General features: G+C 37.1%; 1 pseudogene; it reads right to left on the reverse strand.

The window, feature by feature from the left end:
* Positions 1-520: 520 nt before the first annotated feature.
* Positions 521-6,539, reverse strand: LOC140228818 (N-terminal EF-hand calcium-binding protein 1-like; annotated as a pseudogene).
* Between the last annotated feature and the right edge of the window lie 6,165 nt (positions 6,540-12,704).

Raw genomic sequence — 12,704 nt, forward strand, 5'->3', positions numbered from 1 at the left:
TTCATACATGTATGCTACACGTCTTTTTATGACTTTGTCTGACACAGAGAAGGCTGAGGCAGGATTGCATCTAATCGAGAGGAGCAGTCATTATTACAGTGCCATCTGGACTGCTTGACAGGCACAAGTTGATAAATCCCAGCTCAAGATAGTATCATGCTTGTCCTTATACTCTGAAAAGGCTTCATGGAGCAAAACAATTCATTGCATACTGTATGTGAAGATGAATGCTGCTACTGCATGTACTAATATACACAGCCAAGTATCTATAAAGACAATGGATAAATCTAATCAAATCAATACATGCATCATTATCTAATATTACAATCCGCATTACAATCCGCATGACAAAGCATCTGACAGAAGATAGCTTGCTAAATGCACTAATGTTATCACTCGGCACAATGTAGCAAGGGCATAATATTACAATTATGTAAAGGAAGAACTTGACCAATATTAATAGAAATGTGTGTACAGTCATGGACAATAAAGGGAGCACTAACCTCTCTCCAGAAGACCCAGAGGATCCCCACGACGATGATGAGGGCAGACATGACTACATAAATAAGAAGAGGTCTGGTGATCATGGGGTCACGAACCTAACGAGGAGGCTTCCTTATTACATCCTTGTCCAATGGCTCCACTCCGAGACTGGACAGAGGAGTGGGGAGAGAATGAAACATTATCATACAGTAATGTGAACTACAGAATGCACAATTTTTTTTTTCATGTCAGTATTTGTTCATTATCCATCTTTGATAATACATGTATACACACTCTTTCTTTCTTTTTTTTAAAGAATGAACATATATTTGTCCTTTCTTCCAAATTAACAATAAAATCTGTAGCCATATAGACAGAAAGGATTTTTGGAAACAACATTAATGTGTAGAGTAGAAATAGTTGGCGTCCAGACTTTCCAATAAGAAGGGTCACAAAGAGAAGGAGAGTGGCATACAAATGAGACTTCGAAACACTGCTGATTTGAGAGGTATTGATTTTTACTTTTACAAAATTATTTTCCCCATGACTGAAGAATTATAATGGTACTCACTAAGATGCTGCTTTAGCCGATGAAAAGGTAAAATGAAATATTTTGAAACCAAAGCTTTAATGAGGTTCAAAGATATTTGCTTGAAGAAATTTGATTGATTGATTGATTAATTGATTGATTGATTGATTGACTGATTGATTGATTGTGAATCTTTATGCAGAGTGGCCTGATTAGACTGAATCAGAATAATGACTGCACTGCCGGCATAATTGCCCTCCCCCTTCAGAATACTCTCAGACCTGCTGATGTGTGCACATTGTGGCTCACCCTTGAGCAGGTGGTCCTTCCATGATGACGTTGATCCAAAGGCTCTGCATGGCATTGAGTGGGTTGGGAAACCTCATGATGATGGATAGGGCTATCAGGGTCCAAGGCAGCTATGCTCCTACCAACACAGAGAAACAAACAAACAAACAAAATCATATGTTGCAATCTATCTTCATAGATCCTTCACTTCATACTTTTGCATAATCATTAATGTGTCCATGCAAATTGGTCATTACGGGATAAGTTTTCATCAATAATTCAAATTTCAACTGATTTCTTGCAAAGTAGAAATCAATACATAATCTTATCACAATTTGTATTCATGTTTGTTTCAATCAAATTACAAATGATTATAAATGATTACACATATTTACATCATATTTGTTATTAAGGGGTCATTTTCAATAAGACTACGTTGTACTTCTCATGATTTCTCCATTATCATATTTGACACAGTGCATTTTTGTTTGTTTGTTTGTGTTTTTAATACAGATTTTGTCAACCAATAATGAAAGTGAAAATAAATGAGATGAATGAATGAAATGGATGAATGAATAACGTTTGTTGGAGAATAAGCATCAACCCATTTTAATTCTTCCGTGAAAACACTGTTTAGAGTCTTTAATGCCTATATTTGAATAATTATTCCACCATACAATTATTTTGAACGGAATGAAGTATACAATCTTTCGTTTTTGGCATGCAGAACTCAATTGAAGCAAAAATAGTGAACCATTTTAAGCCAAACATTTTCGTGTGTATTCCAATTTTGCAAATTTTGTGAGATCAAAGAGTCACAAAATCAAAATACATGTACATGCAAAAGTTCTTGTTTACACTGTATGCACTGTATGCATTGAATTCAAGTGGCATGCTGAACTAGAAATGTCGCTAAGGCGACTGGTATGCCTCCGCCATAATGCATGATTCTCCTAATAGGTCTACTGTACATGTGGACAATGTGTGATTACATTTTCACACAATTGGCAAAATATTAAAATAACAAGTTTGTCACAAATGTGTTGAATATTCACCTTCCTTGACCTAAGTTTAATTGGATGAATAGGAGAGCATGCATTTGGGGATTTAAGGACTTTAACTTGACTTTGCCCATTCATAAGTTTATGCATTGAGTACTTTTCAAGGTAAGGAGAAAAAGTGCAATTTCTGTATTGAAAAGTACATTGTTACCATTTTCATCTGGCCTTTGACCGTAAAATTCATAGGATAATCACTGTCAGGCAGAACATGCATAAATATGTAGAAAGTTTCAAGATACCTTGAGCCACTTCTGAGATATGGAGGAAAAAGTTAGTTCAGCACTTTCCCTTGATCTTTGACCTTTTGACCTTTAAGGCAAAAAAAAAAAAGAAAAGAAAAAGTTTCCAGAGAATCTCTATCAGGTTATACATGCATACACCAAGTGTAAAAAAAAAAATAATCCCGCTGGCATTGCATAAATATGAGGGAAATAGTAAAATGTTGAAGTGTTGCCCTTTTCTTTGGCCCCTGACCTTTGACCCCATGAACCCTAAATTCTCTAGATAATCATTGTCAGTCAGTACATGTACATTTGTATATATGCTATGTTCCATGAAGATACCATGAACAATTTCCAAGTTACGGACAAAAAAATATTGTTACTTGACCTTTTGACCTTTGACCTCATGACCCCAAACTTCCACCAGAGAATCTTAATTGGGTAATACATGTATACATTAAGTTTTAAGAAAATATCTTCAGGCATTGCATAGATATGGTGGAAATAGTGAAATTTTACGTATTTGACCTTGACCTTTTGACCTTTGATCTTGAGCATGTGCACCCAAAAGTTGATAGGCACAACTTCACCCCCTAATACACATACATGCCAAGTTTCATTACGATACCTCAAAACGTTTTTTAGTTACGCTGTCCACAAAATTCATTACGGACGGACAACCCGAAAACATAATGCCTCCGGCACCACTTCGTGGCGGAGGCATAAAAAAAAAAGAAAAAAAAAGGCTGTCAGCTGTGATTCAAGAAAATTTCACACTGCAAATATTTCTTGCTTTACAGTATGCACAAAACTACTTCCATTGGGGTGTAAGAACAACATTTTGTGTAAGTAGAGAATAGAGATTGTTAAGAATTGGGTGTGCACTTTTGATTATTGCAACACAAGATAGATACTCTAGAATCTACTTTTTGAAACAAAAATTTTTACAGTATCCTGTCTTCATTTCTTTCTGAATCTACAACTCCTCAAAGATTAGCTGATTGATGTAACTACCTTTATGAGGGTCGTAAAATTTTGATATACACTGAACAGGATCCTCTGATAAAATAGTTATCGCAGCACAAGCATGGCTCCTGTAAGCAATATGTTGATTAAACAGAATTTCCCCACTAGTTAAAGTCAGGGTTAACCACTCTGGAATTGGACTCCTGTCACTGGGGTAACATGACTCTCACCTGGTATAGCCATTGAAGACAGCTGCTCTGGTTTGTCCAAAAGATCCACATTCTCTCGACGGAAAGACTTTGACTTGGCACCAGCAAAGTTCCTGAAAGAATACAAGACAAGCTTATCAACAAAGAACATGATACATGTACTACAAAATACCACAAATCATAAGCAATTACATCTGGTACAGAAATCCTATGACCCACCAAACAAACAAATAAACACAAACTACAATAACAGTGAACATATTCTGAACAAGACACTTTTTTCTTCTTTTAATACTGCACAATTTATTCTGACAAATGAAGTATGGAATTGCGACTGATTGACAAATTGCCCCACATCGACGTAAATAAGCACTGAATTGATCAGTGTTTTAGTAGTAGCCATGATAAAAAATCATGGGCGTACATAGTCGAGCAGGATTCGAACCTACGACCTCCTGATCACCGGACAGGCGTCATCTCCACTAGACCACCGAGCTTTCGCCCGACAGCAAGTGTTGGTTCTAATCCTTATAGCATGCAGCGGGTACTGCTTTGTTATTCAAATTCATGAAATTCTTCCGTCAAGATGTTTTCATTGCGACTGATTGACAAATTGCCCCACATCGACGTAAATATCATGGCTACTACTAAAACACTGATCAATTCAGTGCTTATTTACGTCGATGTGGGGCAATTTGTCAATCAGTCGCAATGAAAACATCTCGACGGAAGAATTTCATGAATTTGACGAAGTATGGAATTGTTTGCTTGATTTTCTTCTGAACTTAATAATCTATGCTTTATAATAAGGAGCTACAGTGTCAAACCTTGGCAAAACCATCACTGGATCAATAGAGATCAACACAAAGTGACTCACGTCTTCCAGTCCTCTTCTGTTTCCCAGATCTCGTAGACGACATAGTTACAGGTCCCCTCATGGCCTCAAACATTCTCACACTGTAGCTGCCATTGTGTATTAGTGGAAACAACAGAAATACAATGCATGACATTACTGGGTAAATACTGTATACATGTACCTTTTGGAACATAATTGTATCAACATATAATAAACTTGATGTTGAAAAGATGAACTGAAATGTTTCCAATTAGTACCATATTGATGTACCGGTACTTGTTTCAGGTTTCTCTAGGTACTGCTATTATAGTTTGCCTACAATATATTTAGAGGCACATATATTGTAATTCTGCAAGGGGGAAAGCAATGATAAATGATGATGATGATGATGATGATAATCATGACTAGAAACATCATTTTCATTATTCAAGTAATAACAACAGTGATAATTCATCATGAAAATTTTATTATGATCACTACCATCACTACTTTATTATTCCTAATATTACTAGCTTTGAAAAAACACACCAAATCACTATATTCCAAGTTTATCACAAAAGTAAAAAACATTCACAATGGGGCATAAAGTCTTGACTTCCTAAACTTCATCTTTGAAACTTTAGTTTCAACACACACACACACACACACACACACACACAAATAAATAACAATAAAGAGGTAAAATTTGAACAACAATTTTCAAACAGTACAAGTACTTGACTAAGTTAGTACTTGACTGGATTAGGCATCCAGAATTCTGCTCTGTTGAAAGATAGGGATGGCTGTTTATATCACATACCTATATCCTCTGAGAATTGTTCATTCAGCTTATTCAATCTCATAACTTTCCATAAGAAACATCACATTCATAGAAGAAAAAAAAAAAGAAATAAAGTCAATTTTCCTAACTCTGTGATTAGTATAATATTACTGAAGCACTTTCCATTCAAAATATCACACCAGTGGGAATCTAGCAATGAGGACACGATGTCTTACCTCACACATCCATCATCTCTTCCTGCTGCATCAACGTATGTCCTCAGGTTGTCACGGAAACTTCATATTCTTTTCCTCCTGTACGGCGAACTACCTCCCGACAATGAATGCCTGTGGAGAGTAATCGTGATCGCGTGAATAACTGCAGTCAGCAACGCGCTGTCGTAATGATACTGACCTGTGTGACAGTAACTCTAATTGTTAGTCTCATGGGGTGGGGGGGGGGAGAACAACTAGCAATCTATATTTCATGATGAGTTACACATTACTCCAGGTTAGAAGGCATATAACCTTGTTTTTTATGATGTCTATGATGGTCCCCCTTATTTAAAAGCCACCGTAATGTGTAACGTTAACATTAGACAGCGCAAGCTGTGAGCGCGAGCAGAAACAACCACAACTAAGTCAACGTTGAATTCAATGCTTCCCCATGTCTCATTTAATTCAAATTTATGTGAGTGACTGGAAATGAGATACTAAGGAATCCCTGAAATTTTGGTGGAATTTGGTAGAGTGAAATTTGAGGTATATCTTCTTGCCTCTTAGATACGATATTGGCTTACTGCCAATACTGCATTACCATTTTACTACCGCCGGAATCTGTCTCTAAGAAGCCCATGACCGACGGCAACGAGAAGAGACAGATCTTAGACAAATTTCAATGGTCGCGTTCTGTCCACACGTAGTGCTCCTCTACAAGTTAGCGTGGATATGTCTTCCTGGACATTTTGCTGACTAAACCATACAGTGACGATACAGATACAGATCTCATCGGTCTACGACAGTTTACCAACCTGGGGTTGCTGAGGCTGAGCCCGTATCCGTAGTGCCGGTGCGGTGCCGGTGGTTGAGCCTGAGCCTATTTACAGCCTCAGGCTGTGGTCTTGCCCTTGGCCTGCTTGATGTTTGGGTTGGAGACCGGATCGTCATGGCAGGCGCTGCCCAGTCACAGCCCAGTCGCTGTACGTAGGATATTCGCACAGCGTACCTCCGTCTGGTCGGGCTATTCGTAAACGCTGCCGCTGATGTAACCCCCGCCCGGGGCGGCCGGGCGCTGTACCAGTAACGTGTTGGGGTCGCTGCTGCGGTTACCGCTGATGTTGCTCTGCTCGTGCTAACTTAGTCTCCAAGTATGTCCATGACCGGGCGACATGATCCCGATCGATCTCGCGCTCGTCATCTCACTGGCAATGGCGGAGCTGAATCTCTTGCATAACGCCATCGAGATCGTTCCTACTCCCACTTTCAGAAGAGACAGACATCGAAATCGCTAATGCTTTGTATAATAGCGCGCGTACCACACGCGAGCGTCTAGCTCTCACTGTACCGCACGGTATACGGGCTAGCAAGCGCGCGCGGATGTGCATGCGCATGCAATTTGCAGATTGATGGTGTATACCACAGTGTACACGCCACGACACGTGCAGTGTAAGCTTGCGCTGCGCTGTATTGTCATCGAATGACTTTTTATTTTTATGGAATGATTTTTTGTTCATCGAATGGTTGTTTGTTCATCGAATGATTTCTCGTCGTAAGTATAGAACGCCATGTCAAATATATCTTGGGTCTAATATATTTTTGGTGAAATATATATATTTTTTGTCGAATATATTTTGGTCAAATATGATTTTTGGTCAAATATATTTTTTGTCAAATATATTTTGGGTCAAACATAGTTTGTGTCAAATATATTTTTGATCAAATATATTTTTGTGAAATATATTTTTGCTGAAACATATATATTTTTGTCAAATATATATTTTGTCGAATATATTTCGGTCAAACCTTCATATTTTCTTGTCAAATGTATATTTTGTTTGAATATATATTTCATGAAATATATATTTTATCGAACATATTTTTGTGGAATGAAATTTAAATTGATGAAATGGTTTTTTAGTTGGTGTCGAACATAATTATTTGATTCCCTTCTGGCGTGCCATATATGAGACCATTCTGAAGCAAATCATTTTCACACAACAATAGATATACAATGAACTCTTGAATGAATCCCATAAGGATTGAAACAATCATCTCCCAGCATTTCCACTGATTCCCACTGATCGGTTACTAGCCATCCCCTTTAAAACAGATTATACTGATAGTGCTTATATTCATGAGAAAGCTTGTTGAGACAGTCTTTTTTTTATTTTGTTTTATCATTTAATTCATCTTTGCACATCACTTACAGTGGTGTAAACATTGTGAAGGTATATCAATACGACAATTCAATAACATTGATTCACACAATGAAAATACATAGTTAGTAACCGTTGAATGAATACTTTTCGAAGAAAAAACAACTTGGCAGGAGAAATCTACGCTTCAATTACTAACTTTTGTGTGAACACGGAACGAGTTATCTTTTGAGTTATGTAATATAGGTTTTCCGAACTATTGTCAGTCTAATTTCTAATTGCTGCATTCAATTTAGCAAAATTTAGCGCAGATTATTGGTCATGTTCGGTATTTCAATTTCATGATCTTTTCATTCAAATTACTTTTTGGAGCATTCAAATTACTTTCAGCTTCATTCTATAATCAACACTTTATCAATTGGAATTCGTAATCAAGCACCATTTCGTTATTCGTTCATCCAATTTAGAATGATATAGTCATGACCGTGATCACGGACATGCTGCACTCGTTCATTCGAATTCATTTTTGGGCACCCAATTTAACATCTTTTTCATTCAATTTAGCACGCATGTGTATGCTCAATTGGTTCTTCCTTTATTTTTTATTTTTTGATATAGTTAATTGTTTTGCAAGCGTCATTACATTCTTTATTTTCGTATTCATTTTAGAGATTTTGGCAACATTTTTTCCTTCAATGTGCTTTTTTGAGTCTTCCAGTCCGAAAATAGTGCATGTAGCCACAACTTATCTAGTCGTTGAGCGCTTTATTCCGAGTGGTAGGCCAGTTCTAGAAAGTCAAGGTTATGATCATCAAAATGTTCCAGTAATTCTTTTTCTTTCTTCTTGAGAAATACGTCTGCATCTAACTTGTGCGGTCATGACTGTAAGAAGATGAAGTCAATCTGTAGTACTGGTACAAGTAGGCCTAAAATGACAAGTATAAAAGAAAAGGGGCGTTACAGTAACAACAAACTCGAGTTATATGAGGGTCCAAAATATGACTATGTTCATTGCTAAACAGTTCGTGGATGAAGCAAAAAGTCACATAAGGGCTTTTTACACTTGTAAATTTTTGCTTAGCCCCGGACTATCGGTGGGGCTAAGGGGGGGCCTTAGCCCCACCGATAGTACGGGACTATCCTTAGCCCACTTTCTGTTTACACTCGTTTTTGCCAAAGTGGGCTAGCCCCACCGATAGTACGGTACTATCTGGCCCTGCAAAATAGCAGGGGTTAGCACCGCAATTGCGGTGCTAGCACCGCAATTGCGGTGCCAAGCAAGTGAGTGTAAACAGAACGAAAAAATAATCCTGGGCTAAGCGACGGAGACGAAGTGCGACCCTCACTGACCAATCAGAAACGAGGTAATCAAGTGCTGCCGGTGCGTGCGTGTACGTGTACAGTACACAGCGTAATTATGAATATTCATGTGGTTTGGAAAGTCCGGGGCTAAGAAAGACGAGTGTAAAAAGGTCAGTTTTCTCCTTAGCCCCGGACAAGAGATAGTACGGGACTAATTGGCGAGTGTAAAAAGCTGAAAAAATTGGTACGGGACTAACGATAGTCCTGGGTCAGAGAAAGTCCGGGGTTAAGAAACACAAGTGTAAAAAGCCCTATAGAAATACGCGTTTAAATGTTCTCACCTTTTCAAAAAAGAAATAACATGACGTTAATTTGAACGAACATGTTTAGAATTTCACTGCCCATACGCGAAATTGAATGACTGAAATACCCTTTTCGGCCAGTGCTGGCGAATTTCGATGACTGAAGAGGACGTCATGCACGTGCCAACTTGAATGCCCGACGAATTCGAAAGGCACATGTGTAAATTTCTTTCATCGAAATGCTAAATTGAACGAACAACTTGCAACTTTGAATGACAGAATGTGCAATGACGAATATTTTCGCTAAACTGAATGTTTACCTTCCTTCAAATGGCCCCGACTGACAAAAGTGCGAAATTGGCCGGGAAAACCTAAAACATGGGTGAGCACAGAGAGACCAAAAAAAAAAAAAAAAAATGGTCCGTTTTCAAAAGTCATCATTGTGTTGGATGAGTCTGCAGACTATTGTATTCCGTTAAATGTTTAAGTCCTTTTTGTAGTCCCTATCATTCTTTAATAACATTGTTAACCTTCTAATGTCATGAGAAAATGTAATAAGGTTCGTTGTTCCGAAGGTTCTTTATTCTCGAGGTTCGTAATTCTGCTATTAATGTACTACTGAGTATTCACTTGTGAATGTCTTGTATTGGGCCTATACCTATGATGTGCGTTAATCTAGAAATATGGGGCTGATTATGGTGCGTTCTTCCAAAGGTTCTTTAATCAGAAAGTATAATCATGTCTGTTATTCCGAAGGTTCGTTTATACGAAAATAAACTAACGCTCACATTTTTTTTTCTGATGATGAAATAATGTTAATTAGTCGAAACTTAAAAGAAGATTTGTATACATGTACTTGTAAATAGCACACTTTGGAAATGCCAACATTAGTAACCATCACAATGATACCCGCTCTTATGTTCACACGTTATGTGCTGATACGGTATGGCGATAACAATATGCCAGTTAATTTTATGAACTGAATGGATTTTGAAGTTGGGAGGGTTACACACATCCATTTTTCCTGAAAAGGTGTTAGTGCTAACCTAAAGCAGTAAAGCAACAGGAAACAAAATTGCAGTGGTATATTAAGCGTTGGTCGAAGGATTATATGATACAGCATGACATTTTGATGATACATCAGAAGCAGGTACACAGTGACTCAAATTGTCTTATGACTTCTGATAGTGAACAGTTTTTACATTGCTCGGCAATGTGAAAGCAGGAGGGAATACAGGTCATTCTTATTGATACACAGAAAATGGGGAAAAGTGAATAATCAAAATTATGATACCACTGGCAAATTGCGTCCCACAAAACCATACTGTTGAAAAGACATGCATTTTTCTTCTCTTTTGTTAATGCGGGGGTGGACTTTTTCTTGTCTGTATGGTTGAAGATCACCTATTGGAAAGCAATATACCGTGAAGAACCTGCTTTAGCATACTATTTAGACATCACAGATGATATAACTTTCGAGCCCAGCTATTAGTAAAATTGCATTTACATTGAAGATCTTTAATAAAAAACAAAATTAATGATGCGCAGTGTGGGGCACGACATATTTCAATCTGTCTTAACGGATAACGTACTATTATGTTTCTTTGGAAATATAGATATTTCTCCTTTAATAATGCTGTTAATGAACATCTTTAATTATCATCACACAATGAAGGATTAAAAATCTTTGGCAGCTAGTGTTACTTTATCAGATTGTATACCATGTTGTTATCATGTTGTTCTCGGGGTGAAACCCGGAAACTGGTGTATCATAAAGTTTCATGAATAATGAATAAGTTCATTTTGCACAACGATATATTCATGAGCATTATGCCCTTCAGCATGGTGTTGTGGAGTTTGCCTGTAAATCAAAGAGGTTCTCTCGCCTTCTTGATGATTATAGTTTACCTCCTGATGGTTACATGCCATCATCATAATGCATGGTGAATATCAGAATTGTATAATATCTGCTAGGTTTGTTACATGCTAAATAATTCTGGACTTATAGAAATTTCTTATATCTGGTTTACGTTACAGTTTTTATTCTGAAGGTTCATTTTCCCATGGTTTATTAATACAATGGTTCGGTAATCAAAAATGAAATAAGGTTCGTTTAAAATACTAAAGGATTGTTCTTCCGAATGTTCGTTTGTATAGTCCGTAAAAGAAAAAGAAAGAAAAAAAAATGCAATCCCGAAGGTTCGTTAATTTAACATGAAAATTGGTTAGTAATTCCGAAGGTTTGTTATAAGTATGCATGCAATTTGTCCATTTTTGGATTAACGAAAAGGCCTTGTTTATTTTTATTTTTATTTTATTTATTTATTTTTTTTTTTTTTGGGCGGGGGAGGTATCAACTTCAGAACAATGAAGTTTCTCTTATTTTCAGATTAACGAACCTTCGGGAAAACAATGCCTATTCAATTTTTGGATTAACGAACCGTATACAATATAGCGTGCGTAAGGTTTGCCACGTAAATTCTCCAAAACACGTCACTTTATCATCCTTGCTAGGTGTTTTAATAGGTCTGAAGAAAATACCAGCTTACTTTTTTTTTTTTATTAAAACTGAAATTACGTAGTGTGAAACTCAACTCGGTAAACCTTTATGTCGCGTAATCAAAGCGTGTTTTTGTATTCTAACCTGCTTTATAGCACACTATTCGCAAGAAGTTTTGATGGCATATTTTCATTGATGAAATCACTTAATTTCATTGTCAGAGCCAAGTAGAATGATTTGTGGATGTTTTTATTTGAAATTGCGTGGTATCTAGGCCCTATACTGATAGTACTGAGGTTGTGAATTATTGTTCTCCAGATAGAAAACCCAATTGTAAACCTATACTTTACGTTTATACTTGATTTAGAAAAAAAAAAAGGATTCCAAAAGTTCAAGGCTTCATTTCATAGGATTGGCCCATAAGTACAACATACACAGTCCACTGCAGTCGAAGTATACCCAGCCATTTGCATAATCTATAATATCAATTTGATATAGAATCAGTGCCTCGATCTTCAAAGTGTTTATGGAGCCGATTGAAATACCTCTCAATTCCTGTTGATACAAGATCGCAAAATCAAGAACACGTCTAAAAATGATACGAACAGTCATGGTTACTGTTGGGCCCTATTTCTTTCTACATTGTACAAAGTTGAAAAAACAAACATGGGACAGAAATCACTACAGATCGTAGACGCCAAACCTTGGAGCTATTCCGTTTGTAGCTCCATGACCAAACTAAACAGTTATACCGGGTAGCGGGTACTACATGCACATCGTATTATTATGCAATGCATGAATGCAATACTGCAATACTGCACTACATCCATGGTGAGACCATCAAGGAGGTACT

The sequence above is a fragment of the Diadema setosum genome, chromosome 5 (assembly GCF_964275005.1).
Source record: "Diadema setosum chromosome 5, eeDiaSeto1, whole genome shotgun sequence".
NCBI lineage: Eukaryota > Metazoa > Echinodermata > Echinoidea > Diadematoida > Diadematidae > Diadema > Diadema setosum.